Below are 19,088 nucleotides of genomic sequence, written 5' to 3' on the forward strand. Positions count from 1 at the left end.
TATGCTTATTGTAAAGATAAAGGAGAAAGGTTAAATATCTAGACTCTTTGTCCAAGGTGATTACTTAGAATTGGATTCCAGGTCTCATTGGTGCTTTGCAGTTCCTTATCTTTTGTTATTCTGATCCCTGTTTCCACGTTTATTATTTAGAAATTTATTTTTATGTGTATTTTTAGTAGATACATTTCTGAGCTCTCAGATATGTAACCTGGTAACTTAGAACCTTGAGTAGTAGACTTTAACCTCCCCCACCGCCCAGCACATACACACAGCCCTGAGGTTACCCCATTCTATACAGAACTCTCTTATGCTTGAGTAGTCCTGTTTTCCCGCTTGTTTTTTTTTTTTTGACATGGTTCCAAGGAGTGTTCACTATCTAATATGATTCACTGTCTGCTTAAGCCTAGTGTGCATACTCTGTTGTCTACCAACAGACGTCTTTCCTTGGTTTGTGCCTTATTTGGTGGCATCAGCTTGGAAGTCAAAGGGGAAGTGACACCTTTGCCTTGTGATAGGCTGCCGATGGACCAGAAGGAAAGCGAACTGGAAATAAGAGTCATAGGAATTCGGATACAGGCTTTTGCTAGTTTCTGTGGCCATACATGGATGGCTTAGTTTAATTTAGCTTTAACATTAGACTTATATTTGTGATGTCACGTGTGAGAAAAACACTGACTTTCAAATACGAGTAGAATTCTAGTCTTAGATCAGCCTTGGAATTTCTGTATGACCCTGGGAAAGTCCTTTCTCCTCTCTGGGTTCAAGTTACTCATCAGTAAAATGAAACAATTGTTTGAGATTTCTTCCATCTCTAATGAATTAAAGTTCATTAACATATGTCCCTTTTTTTAGGAGTAATAGGAGATGAGTTCCACTACGTTTTTCTTTTAGGTTTTCTCCAGTGTTACTGAAACTGACGGGTCATGTCGCTTCAGTTTCTGGCCAGAGTCTTCTGCAGCCACTTCAGCTGTTGGGTTCACTGCATTTTCTCTTTTCCCTAGCGTGTCCTCAGCACCCATCCTGGCAGAGTAAGTGCAGGAGCTGCGAAGAAAATCTAAAGGGTCCAAGAGAAGTTCTTTTTTTTTTTTTTTTTTTTAATATTTGTTTATTTAATTTGGCTGTGCTGGGTCTTTGTTGCTGTGCGCGGGCTCTCTGTAGTTGTGGTGAGCAGCGGCTACTCTCTACCTGTGTTTCACAGGCTTCTCCTTGTGGTGGCTTCTCTTGTTGCAGAGCACAGGCGGTAGCGCTCATAGGTTTCAGTAGTTGTGGCTCCTGGGCTCCAAAGCCTGGGCTCAGTAACTGTGGGACAACGGCCCAGTTGCCCTGCAGCACGTGGGATATTCCCAGACCAGGGATTGAACCGGTATCTGCTACATTACAAGGCGGATTCTTAACCACTGGACCACCAGGGAAGCCCCCAAGAGAAGTTCTTGACCTGAGCGCTTCCTGTCTCAATATGTATTGTCTCCCGAAAACAGCCCACCCCATGATGCAGTGTAATAGAGGAGGCCTGACACACCCTCATCCTGCTTTAATGAGTGTGTCTCCATGGAGACAGGTGGTAGGCGGTACCTAGTGGTGATTATGGGGTCTCCTGGTATGAAGAAAGCACACACACACAAATACACACACATTCTAGCTTCAAAGCCCAGTCCAAGCTTGTAACAGTGGATTCTGTCGCTAATTAGATGGTTAAGAACAAGCTCCAGTCAGTCCTTGAATCTACAGAATCAAACCAGCGTCTCACCACGCGGAGCGTCATTTGTGTGAGCGTCATCGGCATCACCATAATCACCATCATGATAGTGGAAACAGTTCTGTCCAACAAATATTAGTTGAGTTTTGACTATGTTCTGAATACTGCAGTACATGCTGGCTGAGGGGGTGGTAAGAGAGAGAGAAACAATAAGTTAAATCAGTAAACAGGAATATGCTGTGATAAGTGATGTGAAGGAAATAACCAGCATGATGTGCTGGAGGGTGCCTGGGGTTGCAGGAGAATACTTTGGATGGTCAGAGAAGGCTTCTCTGAGGAGATGGCATATGAGCTGAGACTCCTGTAAATTGCTCGGGAGGACAGAGTTGTGGATGCTACTGAAGGTAGTTTTGGTTGGAGAGACAGAAGCAGAATGTGGGGAGTAGAGAGCAAGAAGTAAAGTGATCAGAAGTGGAGTTGGAGGCGTGGGTCTGCTGGGCCTTGAGGACCACTGGAGGGTTTAAAGCAGGGGAGTGACATGACCTATGATTATAGAAGGCTACCCTGGCTGCTTTGTGAAAAATGGGTGGATTGGAGACGTGCCATGACTTGTAAAGACTGATCGCCTCAAGTTTCTCCACTACATCCCCCTGGCCCTACATGGAATCAGTTACCAAGTCTGTAGTGGAGTGGGAAGCTCCCAGAGCACTCTGGGAACTGTGGGGGAGGATGAGCTTGAATCAGTGTGGCGGCAGCAACGGGGGAGAGAAGTGCTCCAATCAGAACTTCATTTAACCATTGCTTATGGAGCTCCTACAGTATGCCAGGCACAGTTCTAGTGGTGAGGGATACAGTGAAGATCAGGACAAAGCCCCCACTGTCCTGGAGCTTATGTTCCACTGGGGGACATAGACAGTAAACAAGCAGGCTGCTATATAGCAGTATGTTCGAGAATATAACTTTGAAAGTAAATTTAAATAGTATGGATCTTCCCTGATAATTCAGCTTGTAAGGAATCCACCTGCAATGCAGGAGACTCTGGTTCGATCCCTGGGTCAGGAAAATCTGCTGAAGAAGGGATAAGCCAACCCACTCCAGTACTCTTGGGCTTCTCTGGTGGCTCAGATGGTAAAGAATCTGCCTGGAATGTGGGAGACCTGGATTCGACCCCTGGTTTGGGAAGATACCTTGGAGAAGGAAATGGCTACCCACTCCAGGATTCTGGCCTGGAGAAATCCGTGGACTGTGTCGAGCTGGACGTGACTGAGTGACTTTCACTTTAGATAGTGTAGACGCTACGAAGATGCTAATGCAGTGTGAGGGATCGAGAATGATGGGCTGTTTGAGACAGAGTGGTAGTTGAGGATAAATTAGGTGAAGTGGATGGGGAGAAGGAAAAGGGAGGCTTGAAGGGTAAGTTTTAGGGTTTGGGCTTGAGCTCTAGAGTGTATGGTAGTGTCACTTGCAAAGAAAGGGGTCATGAGGAGTAACTGGATGAAAAATTAGGAGTTCTGCCTTGGCCTTATTGATCCTCCAGGATCATCCTCTTCTCAGATGGGAGATGTAAGGCAGGCTTTGTCATAGGTGTCAACTTGTTTCAGGAGTTGATGGTTGCATTTTAGAGGCTTCCCCAGCCAGGGTGTCACATACTTCTGCCCTGCCCAGGGACAGGTCCTCCTGGGTGTTTCCTCGTGGGAACAGGGAAGTGCCTTTCTCTGGAGCTCTGCTCTGCCTGCTGATCCCCACCCCCTGGCTCATTAACCTCAACAAGTTCAGATAGGAGCTCTTCATCCTCCTACGACCTCCTTTCTTGCCTGCTCCCTTTCCTAAAGGCCCTGCCTCAGTCGGTGGTACCAGCTTCCACCCACTCGCCCAACACAGAGAGTTGGGAGTCATCCTGGACTCCTCTCTCCCCTGCACAGTCCACGTCAGCCAGTCACCCCATCCTTCTGCTGTTGTTCTTGTATCTATTCCTTGCTGTCTAACCTCACTGCTCTCACCTGAGCACCAGCCTCTTCATCTCACATTTATACCCTTAAAGGTCCTTCCTGCCTCTTGGCTGGCTTTATCCCATCTACCCTCCTTAGAGATGCCAGAATGAGTTTTCTCCAAAGCACACCAGACAGTTTTATTTTCGGGACTTAGAACCCTGCCTGTCCCATGGTGCATTCCTCTGGACGAAATCCCATTCTAGGACATAAGACACATCGTGATGCTGGGAACCTCTTTAGCTGTATCTCTTTCATCTGGGCAACCCTCTGCCAGAATGAGTTTTCTCCAAAGCACACCAGACAGTTTTATTTTCGGGGCTTAGAACCCTGCCTGTCCCATGGTGCATTCCTCTGGATAAAATCCCATTCTAGGACATAAGACACATCGTGATACTGGGAACCTCTTTAGCTGTGTCTCTTTCATCAGGGCAACCCTCACTGTATACTCTGATAAGACAAAACTGCTTCTAGCAAACCGAGTACATGCTGCTGCCCCACGCTCTGCATGTATAGCCTCTCTTCTTGAGTTCCTATTGACTACCTATTTATACTTTAAAACCCAACCCAGAAATCCCCTCCTTTGGAAAGACTTCCTCTTTGCTACTTCCAGTCCCTGTACAGGCTTCAGTCTTCACTGCTCATTGCATAATAATATAGTGATCCATTTACTCTCCTGTCTATTTAATACCTGATGAACTCTTCAAGGGCTTGGGTTGTAGCTTATTCTGCTTAGTATCCACAAGCCTAGCATGGAGTCTGATCCAGAAAGTTGGCTCACAAATAATTAGACTAGATGAGTTTGGGTTTAAGTCCTTCAGATGCAACCTAGGAACTCTCATTCTTCTAGAAACTTCCAGCAACCAAGAATTATTGGCAACAAAGGCAATTTAGTAGGAGTGAATCATTGTACTTTATGAGGGAGAAGAGCATATGGCCTGGGAGCCATCATGTATTTCCTAACACCATGTTTAATCAGGGCCAACTCTAATTACAGATGGGTGTCTTCCAGGCCTGGGACACCTACGCAGGGGTATTCATCAAAGCTTTTTCAAAATTAGAGCAGAGTGCAATGGTTAAAATCTAGATATCACAATCCAACAGGGCTAGGTCCTGATCTCTAATTGGTTGTGAAACTTTGGAGTGGCAATTTTTCCTCTCTATGTCTTGGTTTCCTCATCTGTAAAATGAGAATAAAAATGACTCTCAAATCTCTGGGTTAGGACTCCGCTGCCCTTTTACTGTCAAAGGTGCAGGTTCAATCCCTGGTCAGGGAACTAAGATCCCGCAAGCTGGAAGGAACGCCCAAAAATAAATGGTTCTTCAGCCTTTGTGAAAATGAAGTGACTTCCTACATCTAGAGTGCTTGACACATGGAGCTTTGTTGGTGACTATTAGAAGGACAGAGCATTCATGCTGATAGTTAAGTCTTTAAATATCTCCTCTGGCTTCCCAGGTGGTCTAGTGGTAAAGAATCTGCCCACTAAAGCAAAAGACATAACAGACTTGGGTTTGATCCCTGGGTCAGGAAGATCCCCTGGAGGAGGGCATGGCAACCCACTCTGGTATTCTTGCCTGGAGAATCCCATGGATAGGGGAGCCTGGTAAGCTATAGTCTGTAGGGTGGCCAAGAGTTGGAAATGACTGAAGTGGCTTAGCAGTCACATTGCTCTTACTGGTGAGCACAAGCAGACTAGACTAGGGTGCCTGTTTGGCTATCTTAGAAAACTTTAGGACTTTTGTTCATAGCATTGCATCATATTTCATCTGACTTCCTCACTCAGCTCAGAAAGATCCCAGAGGGCAAGGACTGTATCTTTTAATCCTTAACTCAAGATGGTTCCTCACACAGAGGAAGCTCTCACTGAATATTTGAATGAGCAAATCTTTCTTACTGGCAAGCTACCTTGGCATGGAGTGTGTGTGTATGTGTGTGTGTGTGTGTGTGTTTTAGAAGAGAAAGCATGGGTAGGAAGTCCATGGTGATCTAGAGGAGGGGCAGGCTCTGGTTAGGGAGCTCTGAACCAGTATAATGAGAGATTAAGAGCACTTGAGGACACACCCCAGCATCACAAAATTTTTAAAGCGGTCACTGCCTTAGGCTGTGAAGCCAGTGTGTATAATAAGAATAGTTTGCACAGTTCTGCTTCAGAAATCAGAGCTCTGACTGAGAACTTAGCCAGCTAGCCAGCAAGAATAGCTTTCTGAAGACTGGAGCCTTGTGAAAATTCCCAAACTGGGGAATTATTTTTTAAAAAAAAAAAAAAGGGTTTATTTGCTATCTTTGAAAAGCAGGATTTAAAAAAGAAAGAAAGAAAAAAACTTCTCAATATTCTTTTCATCTGCAATACAAATGATCAGGCACTTCCTATGCACAAGCCCACAGATGAGAGGAAGCAGGAGCAAGGAATAAACCAGGTGCTTAATAGGAAGTTATTGGCTAAGACATGAGGAGTAAGGAGTTCAGACTAATGGTGGTCACCAGACTAATGCTAATCTAAGTGTGGGGCACAAGTGGGTGCCAGTCCCACCTGTCTGTGATGAACTCCCAATGTGATAGGAGCTTACTGCGGAATGGACATCAGCTACACTGCTAGGCACACTGTTTCTGGTTCAGTGGATATTTTTTTCATAGCAAGACATGCTCGACATGCTTCCCTGATGACTCCATGGCAAAGAATCTGCCTGCAATGCAGGAGACGCAGATGTGGGTTCCATCCCTAGGTCGAGAAGATCCTCTGGAGGAGGAAATGGCAAACCACTCCGGTATTCTTCCCTGAAGAATCCCATGGACAGAGGAGCCTGGCAGGCTACAGTGCATGGAGTTGCAAAGAGTCAGACATGACTGAGCGACTGAACAGTCACGCACATGCTTGATGAAGGTAGCATTGTATTGTTCCCCATTTGCGCACAATCTGTCACTGCCTTAGGCTTATACCAGTAACAAGTTGTTTGTTGACCTGCTGCTTTGAGCAGCACTGGTCTAGATCCTGGATTTCAAAATCAGACCTGGCTCACTGCTGCTTAAGTGAATCTCCTAAGCTGTCTGAATTCCAAGTCTGGAAAATGTAGATAAATTCAGGCCCAACAAAATTTTTGAGCACATACTCTATGTTAAGCACTATTCCCTGAGTTGAGGATAATGCAGTGACCCTGGCTGATAGGATTCCTGCATTCATGGGGCCTGCAGATAAAGAAGTGAGATAATTACAGCTTATAGTAAGTGCTGTTGTTACTGAGTCCAATTTCACTCTGCTCGCTGCACCACGAGCCAGTGAATCTGAGAGGTGAGCTATTGAGACAAAGAATATGACTTTATTCAGAAAGCCTGCTGACCAAGAAGATGGCAGACTAATGTCTCAGAGTAACCATCTTGTTGGGGTCTGGATGCTAGTTTCTGTTACAGAGTCTGAGAGAGAAAAGCAATGCGGAACCAAAGTGAAAAGGCAGAATAGAGAGGGAGAGACAGTGAAGAAGTAAAGTAAAAAGGGTCTTTAGTCTTGCAAAACATCTCTAAGAAGGGTTAGCTATTTGAAAAAGTTTAAGAAAGTTTAGTCGCTCAGTCTTTGCAACCCCATGGAATGTAGTCTACCAGGCTTCTCTGTCCATGGGATTTTCCAGGTAAGAATACTGGAGTGGGTTGCCATTTCCTTCTTCAGAGGATCTTCATGACCCAGGGATCAAACCCAGGTCTCCCACGTTGTAGGCAGACTTACCGTCTGAGCCACCAGGGAAGTCTAGCTATTGGAAGGGGTGTGTTAATCTCTTCTTTTTGTTGTAGCTGCACACAGGTGGGTAGGGTCAGATTATCTCTCTATGATGTGAACAAAGCACTTCAGTTTACAGTCAGGCAAAGAGGCAGGGTCCTTTGAGGCAAGCCATTATGTAGGATTATAGTAACAAAAGCGATAAAAAGCAAGTTTAAGAAACAGTTTCCAGCAAGGAGTCAGAATTGTCTTCTCTGGAGTAGAGTCAGAAATGGCTCCTGTGAAACACAGTTAAGAAAGTCAGCTGACTCTTCAATGTGTATGTAACAGATTGCATGGTTCGGGAGGTTTAAGAAGGAATCAGCTATGCGAAGAACTCAAGAAAAAGTTCTCTAAGCAGAGATGAGAGCCTCTCCAAGGCTCTGATGTTAGGGAAAGAAGATGGTCAGTATGTCTGGAATTGAATGAGGGAGGGGAGAAAGAATGGGGAAAGGTGAGGTCAGAGAGGATCCAGTTCATTTGGGACCTGGTAGGATGCAGGGATGGAGAAGGCAATGGCAATCCACTCCAGTACTCTTGCCTGGAAAATCCCATGGGCGGAGGAGCCTCGTGGGCTGCAATCCATGGGGTCACTAAGAGTCGGACACGACTGAGCGACTTCACTTACGCTTTTCACTTTCATGCATTGGAGAAGGAAATGGCAACCCACTCCAGTGTTCTTGCCTGGAGAATCGCAGGGACAGGGAAGCCTGGTGGGCTGCCGTCTCTGGGGTCGCAGAGAGTCGGACCTGACTGAAGTGACTTAGCAGCTTAGCAGGATGCAGGGAAGAATTTGGATTCCATTCTAGAAGCAAGGGCTTCCCCAGTGGCTCAGCAGTAAAGAATCCACCTGCAGTACAGGAGACACAGAAGATGTGAGTTTGATCTCTGGGTTGGAAAGGTCACCTGAAGAGGGGCATGAAAACTCACTCCAGTATTCTTGCCTTGGAAATCCTATGGACAGAGGAGCCTGGCAAAGAGTCAAAAAGAGTCTGACTCCACTTAGCAACTGAACACACAAACACATACTCAAAGCAATGTGATACCATTGGAGGGTTTGAAGACCAGACTGTAAAGTTTTTTTCCGACCGTGTTAAAGAGTTTGGACTTTGTTAAAAAAACGGGCACCCACCAGAGATTTAAAAGCTTGGGAGTGTCAGGATTAGAATCATATTTTATAAACTCTACTTGGGCAGAGGTAAAGGTAACAGCTTAGGAGGGACTTGAGACAAAGGAAACAGCAAGGGAACACATTCTGGAAGTGAAATGAGTGAAGAAATGTTAAGATTGACTAAATTAACATCTAACTGGATCATAAGCTTCCTTATGTTATGAGCCCCACTGCCTCTTGCTTTGGATGTTCTGTGACATAAACTTGAGGACTTTGTGAAAATTCAATATTTAATTGAAGTTCTACTAGCTTGTTTCAGGAAAGAGCCAATTATGACTCCCTGTTGGAACTGTTTCTTGACTTGCTTTTCTAATTTAATCATACATAGCAGTACACCTCAGAGGATCCAGGCCCTTTGCCTGACTGTTAAGCTAAAGTGCCTTTGTTCAGAACTCTGTCCACTGTAGACAGCAGGAAAGGAGAAATTAACACACCCCCTGCCTGAAGCTCCCCTGGTGGCTCAGATGGTAAAGAATCTGCCTGCAATGTGGGAGACCTGGGTTTGATCCCTGGGTCAGGAAGATCTCCTGGAGAAGGAAATGGCAACCCACTCTAGTATTCTTTTCTGGAAAATTGCATGGACAGAGGAGCCTGGCATGCTGCAGTCCATGGGGTCTCAGAGAGTCTAGTACAACTGAGTGACTAACACTATACACTGCCTGAGGCCTGCCATTCTGAGATATTTGCAAGATTAATGGCTTTTCACTTTATTTCCTTACCTCCCTGCATCTCTGATCAATAAAAGAACCTGGCATCCAGACCCCATAAGATGGTTACTTTGAGACATTAGTCTACCATCTTCTTGGTTAGCTGGATTCATCTCCTCAGCACCTCGTTTCTGATTTATTGGCCTGTCGTGAAGCAAGCAGAGTGAGCTTGGACTCAGTAACAGCTGAACTGAGTAGCTAAAGTAAAATCACACTAGATCCTCCATCTGCTCTTCAGAAACTGACCCCATTTGTACAGTGTTGATCTTGTCTGTGGTATGGAAGTCTGTCTCCTTTACCTTGCTCGCTTCTCACCTGTTTACTTTCATACCCACCAATGCTCAAGTACAGAAAGTATGTCTATTTCCAGTAGTAACTGTTCAGGAATGAGTTCCATCTGGACTCAAACAAATGCCTAAGCCCTGTTTGGACTGTGTATTTCCAGAGTCTTCCAACCAGTGTTGCACAAGGCAAATTGGCACTTGGCCAGCCCACTTGAAAGAATTCTTAGAGCTCTTATATGAGAGAAAGCCTGTTCATTATGTCAACTAAAAAAGATGCACAACTTGAGAATTGTTAAGTTTTATTTGGGGCAAAATGAGGGCTGCAGCCCAGGAGGCAGCACCTGAGAAAGTTCTGAGGGACTGCTCTGAAAAGGTAGTGGGGGGAAGTCAATATATAAGGTTTTGGTGAAGGGGAATGTCAATGCAATCAAGCATTTATGTTACAAGAGGTTTTCTCCTAGTCATAAGGATCTGATGTCACCATGAAGAATCCCTTCATCCCTTAGTGCTTTTCTAGATATGAGAAGATGCAGGGATTGGGATCATAAAATCTTTTCCTAAAAATATCCAGCTGTCTAAGACCTGCCCCACCATATCCCTGGGTCACAGAGTGTCTCACTCCACCCTGAACTCCCTCAGGGGTGCTGAAGGTCAACAGCTGCAGGAGCACAGGGTTCAGTCTCCACAGAGGCAAATGGCAAACCCCTTGCTGTCCAGTCACTGGCAATGCTCTTGGCAAGTGCCAGTTTGTAGTTGACAATTACCAGAGGCCTATCTATCCATCGTGTTGGTAACAATGGTGATATTCCCAGTGAATGTAAGATTCTTTGCGGAGAGGAATTCAGAGACAGTGCAGAGAGGTTAAGAAAGTAAAGTGGAAAAAAAAAAAAGAGAGAAAGTAAAGTGAGAGCTTATTTAAGCAAAGAAAACACTCTCAGAGGTAGAGTGGGCAGGCATGTGAGGAGCTGCCATCCTGTTTCTTTTGCAAACTGGTTATGACGGGCATACAAATGAAGGGGCAAAATATTCCTGGGGAAGGAGGAGTTTGAGGGTCATCATCCTTGATTTTCATCCCAGCTCCATTTTTCTAAGGGGAAGAGGGATTTTTGTCCTTATTTAGCTTAAATCAGAAGTGTCGTGGCCCTGGTGCATGATGGGTATTTCTTACCTGTAAGGCTTGTTGTTGTTTACTCTCCCAGTCGTGTTCGACTCTCTGCATCCCCATGGTCTGCAGCGTGCCAGGCTTCCCCATCCTTCACCATCTCCCAGAGCTTGCACAAACTCATGTCAATCGAGTCAGTGATGTCATCCAACTATCTCATCCTCTGTTGTCCGCTTCTCCTCCCACCTTCAATCTTTCCCAGCATCTGGGTCTTTTCTAATGAGTCAGTTCTTTGCATCAGGTGGCCAAAGTATTGGAGTTTCAGCTTCAGCATCAGTCCTTCCAATGAATACTCAGGGCTAATTTCCTTTAGGATTGACTGGTTTGATCTCCTTTGCAGTCCAAGGGACTCTTAAGAGTCTTCTCCAACACCACAGTTCAAAAGCATCAATTCTTCGGGGCTCAGCTTTCTTTATAGTCCACCTCTCACATCCATACATGACTACTGGAAACACCATACCTTTGACTAGATGGACCTTTGTTGGCAAAATAATGTCTCTTCTTTTTAATATGCTGTCTAGGTTGGTCATAGCTTTTCTTCCAAGGAGTAAGCGTCTTTTAATTTCATGGCTGCAGTCACCATCTGCAGTGATTTTGGAGCCTGAGAAAATAAAGTCTGTTACTGTTTTCATTGTTAGCCTGTAAGGATAATCTTATGGTAGTAAGAGCACAGTGAGCAAAAGGTTGCATTTGGATGCAGGACATCCCCACCTTCGCCTACCTTTCTCTCTCTGCTACTCTTACCACCCTTTGTTGTTGTTGTTCAGTCCCCCAGTCCTGTCCATCATCTCTGCAACCCCATGGACTGCAGCACTCCAGGCTTCCCTGTCCTTCACCATCTCCCAGAGTTTGCTCAAACTCATGTCCATTGAGTCAGTGATGCCATCCAACCATCTCATTCTCTGTCATCCCCTTCTCTTGCCTTATCACACAAAATGTGTGGTTTCCTGTCAGTTTAAAAGTTTCTGCTTTCCTTTGTTTGCTTAAGGACCTCCGCCTCCCACTTATGAGATATGTGCTTTCCTGCAGCCTGGCCTCTGCCCCCATTTCTCTGTTCATACCTAGCTACCTGCCTACTGTAAATAGCTGTGTATTGAGCAACTATGTACCAGATACTGGGCTAAGGGATTTACCTTTATTCTCTGATTTTAAACTTCACAACAACCTTAGACAATAGGTGTTCTTGTTTTAAACTATTTTAATGAGAAAGAAACTGGAAATCATAGAGGCTAAGTAACTTATCTAATGTTATACATCTAACAGGATGTCAACTAAGATTTTTTTTGAAGTAATTTTATTTACTGATTTATTTTTGGCTGTGCTGGGTTTTAGTTGCTGTGTGAACTGTTTTCTACTTGCTGTGTTGTGGGTGCTTCTCATTGTGGTGGTTTTAATCGCAGATGGCTCCAGCCTGCAACAGCTGGGAGCGGGGCTCGGGTTCCCAGCCAGAGACTGGGCTGGGTCACGGTGGTGAAAGCACCAGATCCTAGCCACTAGACCAGTGGTCAGTGAGAAGGGCCCTGGCCCTCGCCTTTGCAGAAAAGAATTTCCACAAAGACGAAAAGTAGTGAAATAAGTATTTATTAAGAGAAAAAAGGTACAGTAAGTGTAGATAGGCCACATGGGCAGACTCAGGGAGAGAAAGAGGGAGTCACTGAGTCACACCCTCATGGCAGTCTCAATTACTTTTATGGGGTATTTCTTCTGGTTTTCCTTTGGCCAATCATTTTGATTTGCCTAGTTCACAGTCCGTATTTGGTGTATCTCAGGATCCTCCGATGTGTGTGCATGCATCTCTTAGCCAAGATGGATTTTACTGAAAAGGAGTCTAGGTAGAACATAATAGCTCCCTTTTGGCATCCAAGGTGCTTTCAGCGAGGTCTTCCTGACTTCAGGAATGAAAAATATGTGGTCCGGGCAGGGCCCAGCCTCCTCTCGTTAATTGTCCTGCTGTTCTCCCCTTGGAGTTTCATCCACAGGGAATGAATCTCTAATCACTTTACCCTGGGGGGCCCATCTACCTCTTGCCCTAGTCTCTCGTTGTGGAGCGTGGGCTCTGCGGCGTGTGGCTGTAAGGCACACAGGCTGCCCTAGTTGAAGCAGCTGGGCTCATCAGTTGCAGCTCCTGGGCTCTGAGCATAGGCTCAGTAATTGAGGCGCATGGGCTTAGTTGCTCCATGGCATGTGGGATCTCGGATCGGGGATCAAGCCTGTGTCTCCTGCATTGGCTGGCAAATTCTTTACCAACAAGCCGCCAGTGAAGCCTGCCAACCAAGATTTGAACCTAATTCTTTCTGATTCCAAAGTGTTGTATCATTTTAGTAAATTTTAATTTAGTTTTTAGTGACTTATTATTTTTAAAGTTATTTATACTCATTGTCACACATTCAAGCAATTTGATATTATATAAACTACTGAAATTATTTGTTCTGGTTATAGATTGTTACTGTTGTTAACTTGCTAAGTTGTTTCTGACTCTTTGTGACTCCATGAACTGCAGCACACCAGACTCCCCTGTCCTTCACTATCTCCTGGAGTGTGCTCAAACTCATGTCCATTGAGGCAGTGATGCCATCCGACCATCTTATCCTCTGTTGCCCCCTTTTCCTCCTTCCCTCGATCTTTCCCAGCATCAGGGTCTTTTCCAGTGAACCACCTATTTGCATCAGGTAGCCAAAGTATTAGAGCTTCAGCTTCAGCATCAGTCCTTCCAATGGATATTTAGGGTTGATTTCCTTTAGGATTGACTTGTTTGATATCCTTGCTGTGTAACAAATCACTCCAAGCTTAGTGGCTTAAAAACACTCATTTAGTTTGTACCTCATGTATTTTGGGGTCCTAACTGGGCTTAGCTACTTGTGTCTCTCTCATTTTCTGTCATCTGGTTATGATTGGATATCAGCTGGGCTGGAATCATCTTAAAGCCTTCTTACTCTCCTGTCTAGCCCTTGATGCTGACTGAGATCTTATGTGGGTTATCTGCTGGAAGATACACTTGACTTCTCCCTTTGGCCTGGAGCTTCCTCAAAATCTGATGTGTGAGATCTAAAAGGAAACAGAAACAAGTAGAAGCTGTTCATTTCTTAAGATCTGGGCTGAAAACCGACCCAGGGCCACTTCTGCTATTTTCAGTTGATCAAGCCAAAACTGAGGAGAAGGAGGGAATTCCAGGAATGTCAAAGATTTTGAAAGTCACATTTAAAACTGCCACAATCTGCTTCTGACCATGTGGTCATTCCATCCCAAGATTCTCACAAATATTTCATGCTATTCAGGTTCAGGCTTGAAGTCCAGGATTTTGTCTTTGGCCTTAGTTCCAGGTATGACTGAGATGCATTGACTGTGCTTTCTTAGTTACAGCTATTTAAGAATGAGTCTTCTTAAAGAATGAGTCTTCTCGATCTGAGTATCTGTGGATTAAAAAGATAATCCACCTGTCTTCCATATCCAATATCCAACTGTGGGCTAGGCATCTGAACACTGCTGTAAATGTATTGTGGGTTCCTTCCTTGATCAGGGTCTGCTGCTGCTGCTGCTAAGTCGCTTCAGTCATGTCCGACTCTGTGTGACCCTAGAGACGGCAGCCCACCAGGCTCTGCCGTCCCTGGGATTCTCCAGGCAAGAACACTGGAGTGGGTTGCCACTTCCTTCTCCAATGCATGAAAAGTGAAAAGTGAAAGTGAATTCACTCAGTCGTGTCCGACTCTTAGCAACCCCATGGACTGCAGCGTACCAGGCTCCTCCATCCATGGGATTTTTCAGGCAAGAGTACTGGAGTGGGGGCCATTGCTATTCAATGTTTCTTTGCAGCTCTGCCTGTTATCTGAAATCTGGGTTTACTTCATATGAGTGTGGAAGCCAAATGACATGCGCAAATCAAAGAGCGGAAGAAGGAAAGATTTATTACTTGCAGTAGCAAGGAGAACACCAGGGATCTTCCCCAAAGCAAAACTGGGGAAGTTTTAAGCTTAGAGTACATGCATATTCATGAAGGGGCTTGAGCAGAGAATTGGGGCAGAGGTTGACAGAGCTCAAGTTTTGGTTGATTGAAGTCACAAGAGTCAGGGAAAGTCAATATTCCTTAGGTTCTGACCAGTCCGGGATCTTAGCATCTGGTTACCATCCTCCACCTGAGCGGCTACCTTAATTCCTACAGAACTCAAAGATATATTGTTACGTATATTGTTATGTATCTCCTTTTTTTCCCCTTCAAACTGATTCTAAAAAATAGAATTTTAAAATGATTTCCCAGAGCTCCTTACATGGGCAAAAAAGCCATGACCACAGAACTCTTCGGCCCCTGTAAGTTCTTTCCTACCATGAATGCCTTTTCAGGCTGCCCTTAAGAATCTTAGACACGTTTTTTCTAAGAGATTTTCTAAATAACAGCAAAATAAAGCGATCTTTTTTTCTTACTGTTTATGAAGAGAGATAGGGAGATACAGCATAATGCTCTTTAGAAGCATTTTATCTGTTTGAAACAGTTAACTAGGTGCCTTCTTAGACATTTCTGAGCTCTTAATGAAAGACACTATGCTCATCCTTTGCTGGAAAGCCATTTTAATTTGAGAATATTTTGCCCTATGGAGAAGCTAGGACTGAGAAGTACTTTTATTTTCAAACTCAGAAAACTCTGGCTCTTTTACATGCCCTCTACATTTTAACTGAAAGCCAAAAATGTTCCTTTTGTAGCTGCTCGCTCTTCTTTGTATTGGGGTCACACAGAGTCAGACATGACTTAGCAACTGAACAACAACAATAGGCAGGTTGGTCAGATCATCACGTAAGAGGGAATAGCAAATTCTGACTCCATGTTGGATCTGTTTTTTTTTACTTTAACCTTTGCTTTTCTTTGCTTTTATTATTATAATCTCTGTCTATAGCTGTGAGCATACACAATGGCCTGCCACAGGGAACCTTCGCACCTGTGAATGGCTGTAGAAAAGAAATGAACACATCCCTTCCCTGATGCTGGCCAATTAAGGAGATACTTTGCAAGATCAATGACCTTTTTACCTTATTTTCTCACCACCTCTCCCCCTCAGATTGTATAAAATAAACCAGCATCCAGACCCAATAAGTTTTTTTTTTTTTTTTCTGGAGACACTCGTCTGCCATTTTCGCAATCTGCTGGGCTTTCCAAACGGTCATGTTCCTTGCCTCACCACCTCGCCTCTCAGTTATTGACCTGTCTTGCGGCGAGCAGAGCAAACTTGGACTTGGTAACAATCGTGTTTATGAAATATGTTTCCTACTTTTCTAAATTACAACAGACAGTAGTGTCTCCAAACTTTCCACCCCTGTAAGGGTCCCCTTTCCTCGGCTCCCACTAGCATTTTCCTCTCTAAAGCCACTTTAGATGATCACTGACATGCTCTTTGTGGCCCCTCCAGCTTCTGCCTGCTGATCAAACCCAAGGATGATTGTGATACTGTGATTTATAATAAGAAATCTGTGTTTGGTCTTTAGATGTTGGGAGCAGAATTGTAATGATGTTTAGGTTTTTGTTATAGCAGCAACTTTCTTCCGATACCAAAATATGTTCCAATTATTGCTGTGTAATAAGTTACCCAAACATAATAGCTTAAAACAGCAATAATTATTTTTTATTGCTCATGGATCTCAGGCTTGATCTCATTTAGCCAGTTCTCAATCCTGTTCTCTCAGTCAATTGCAGTTGTCTGGCTGTAGCCAAAGTCAGCTTGAATACTGGCCCAGGCTACGCGCATCTAATCCCTCTGGGAATCACTGGGTTGTTGTCAGATGAAGCCAATTAACTAAGGGCAGTCAAGCTGAGAGGCCTTGGGGAGTTTTAGAGTCAAAGTGGAGCTGAGGCTAGTATATTGGACCAAACACAAGATAGTTATAAAGAAAGGCATTTGTTGGGAGAGGAAACTGGGATGTAGAGATGGCCAACAGGCTTCTCTGTCCCTTGGATCCTCCAGGCAAGAACACTGCAGTGGGTTGCTTCCTTCTCCAATGCATGCATACATGCTCAGTCGCTTCAGTCATGTTCGACTCTGTGTGACCCTATGGACAGCAGCCCACCAGGCTCCTCTGACCACGGGATTCTCCAGGCAAGAATACTGCAGTGGGTTGCCATTCCCTTCTCCTGCTTGCCTCACAACAAGCCAATAATCAATAGAAGAGGTGTTGAAGCAAGGAATAGCAACTTTCATCTGAAAAGCTGGGGCTTGGAGAAGATGGAGGGCTAGTACCCTAGAGTACCAAGTACCATCCTATCAGGGTCTGGATGCTAGCTTCATTTATTGAGAGGGGGAGGAGGTGAGGAAGTAAAGTAAAAAGGCCATTGCTGTTCAGTTGGTCAGTTGTGTCTGACTCTTTGCTCCCCCATGGACTGAACTATGTCAGGCTTCCCTGTCCTTCACTAAAACTCATGTCCATTGAGTTGGTGATGCCATCCAACTATCTCATCCTCTGTCACTCCTCCTCCTGCCCTCAATCTTTCCCAGCATCAGGGTCTTTTTCAGTAAGTTGGCTCTTTGTATCAGGAGGCCATAAGTTTTACAAAATATCTCTTGGCTCGGCCAGTATTGAGGAAAGGGTGTGTTAATTTCTTCTTTTCTGCAGCCCTTCACAGGTGGGCAGGGTCATAAAGTCTCCCTGTGAGTTGAACAAAGGCACTTTAACATTCAGGCAGAAAGGCAGGTTCCCTGAGGCAGGCCATTATGCATGCTTCCAGCTATGGATAGTATCTGTTTACTGATTATAATAACAAAAGCAAGGAAAGACAAAGGTTAAAGTGTAAGAGGTAGATACAACCTGGAGTCAGGTTTTGCTCTTCCCCATTACACTTTCCATAATACCTTTGCAATCTCACCATAAGCTTCCATTTTGACTTGATTTAGCCTGGGGATATTTGTTTCCAACAGGTAACATACTGCAGGGATATGGTGAGTTTCTTTATTGTCACTCTAGGAGCAGTGGGAAGTATCCAGTGTGTGCTTCTGGGCCCTTAACTCCAAGGTTCATTTGAGCTCAGTCATGTACAGCCCTTAGTGACCCCCTGGACTTGGCTTCTCTGTCCATGGGATTTCACTGGTGTCTCAGACGGTAAAGAAATCCTTTCAATTTAGTTCAGTCAATAATTCTTGGTGACCCCTTGAACTGCAGCACACCAGGCCTCCCTGTCCATTACCAACTCCTGAAGTCCACCCAAACACATGTCCATTGAGTCGGTGATGCCATCCAACCATCTCATCCTCTGTCGTCCCCTTCTCCTTCTGCCCTTAATCTTTCCCAGCATCAAGGTCTTTTCCAATGAGTCAGCTGTTCACATCAGGTGGCCAAAGTATTGGAGCTTCAATTCAACATCAGTCCTTCCAAGGAACTCAGAGTTGACATTTTGGGCTGGATGATTCTTTGTGGAAGGGATTGTAGAATGCCTTCCTGATTTCAACCTAGCAGTATCCCTGATTTCTACTTAAAATATGGTAGTTTCAGTTCAGTTCAGTCGCACAGGCGTGTCCGACTTTTTGCAACCCCATGAATCACAGCACGCCAGGCCTCCCTGTCCATCACCAACTTCTGGAGTTCACTCAGATTCACGTCCATAGAGTCAGTGATGCCATCCAGACATCTCATCCTCGGTCGTCCCCTTCTCCTCCTGCCTCCAATCCCTCCCAGCATCAGAGTCCTTTCCAATGAGTCAACTCTTCATATCAGGTGGCCAAAGTACTGGAGTTTCAGCTTTAGCATCATTCCTTCCAAAGAAATCCCAGGGTTGATCTCCTTCAGAATGGACTGGTTGTATCTCCTTGCAGTCCAAGGGACTCTCAAGAGTCTTCTCCAACACCACAGTTCAAAAGCATCAATTCTTCGGCGCTCAGCCTTATTCACAGTCTAACTCACACATTCATACATGATTACTGGAAAAACCACAGCCTTGACTAGACAGACCAATGTTGGCAAAGTAATGTCTCTGCTTTTCAATATGCTTTCTAGGTTGGTCATAACTTTCCTTCCAAGCAGTAAGCGTCTTTTAATTTCATGGCTGCAGTCACCATCTGCAGTGATTTTGGAGCCCCCAAAAATAAAGTCTGACACTGTTTCCACTGTTTCCCCATCTATTTCCCAGGAAGTGATGGAACTAGATGCCATGATCTTCATTTTCTGAATGTTGAGCTTTAAGCCAACTTTTTCACTCTCCTCTTTCACTTTCATCAAGAGGCTTTTTAGTTCCTCTTCACTTTCTGCCATAAGGATGGTGTCATCTGCATATCTGAGGTTATTGATATTTCTCCCGGCAATCTTGATTCCGGCTTGTGCTGCTTCCAGCCCAGTGTTTCTCATGATGTACTCTGCATAGAAGTT

This window comes from Ovis aries, chromosome 16 (assembly GCF_016772045.2).
Source record: "Ovis aries strain OAR_USU_Benz2616 breed Rambouillet chromosome 16, ARS-UI_Ramb_v3.0, whole genome shotgun sequence".
Lineage (NCBI taxonomy): Eukaryota > Metazoa > Chordata > Mammalia > Artiodactyla > Bovidae > Ovis > Ovis aries.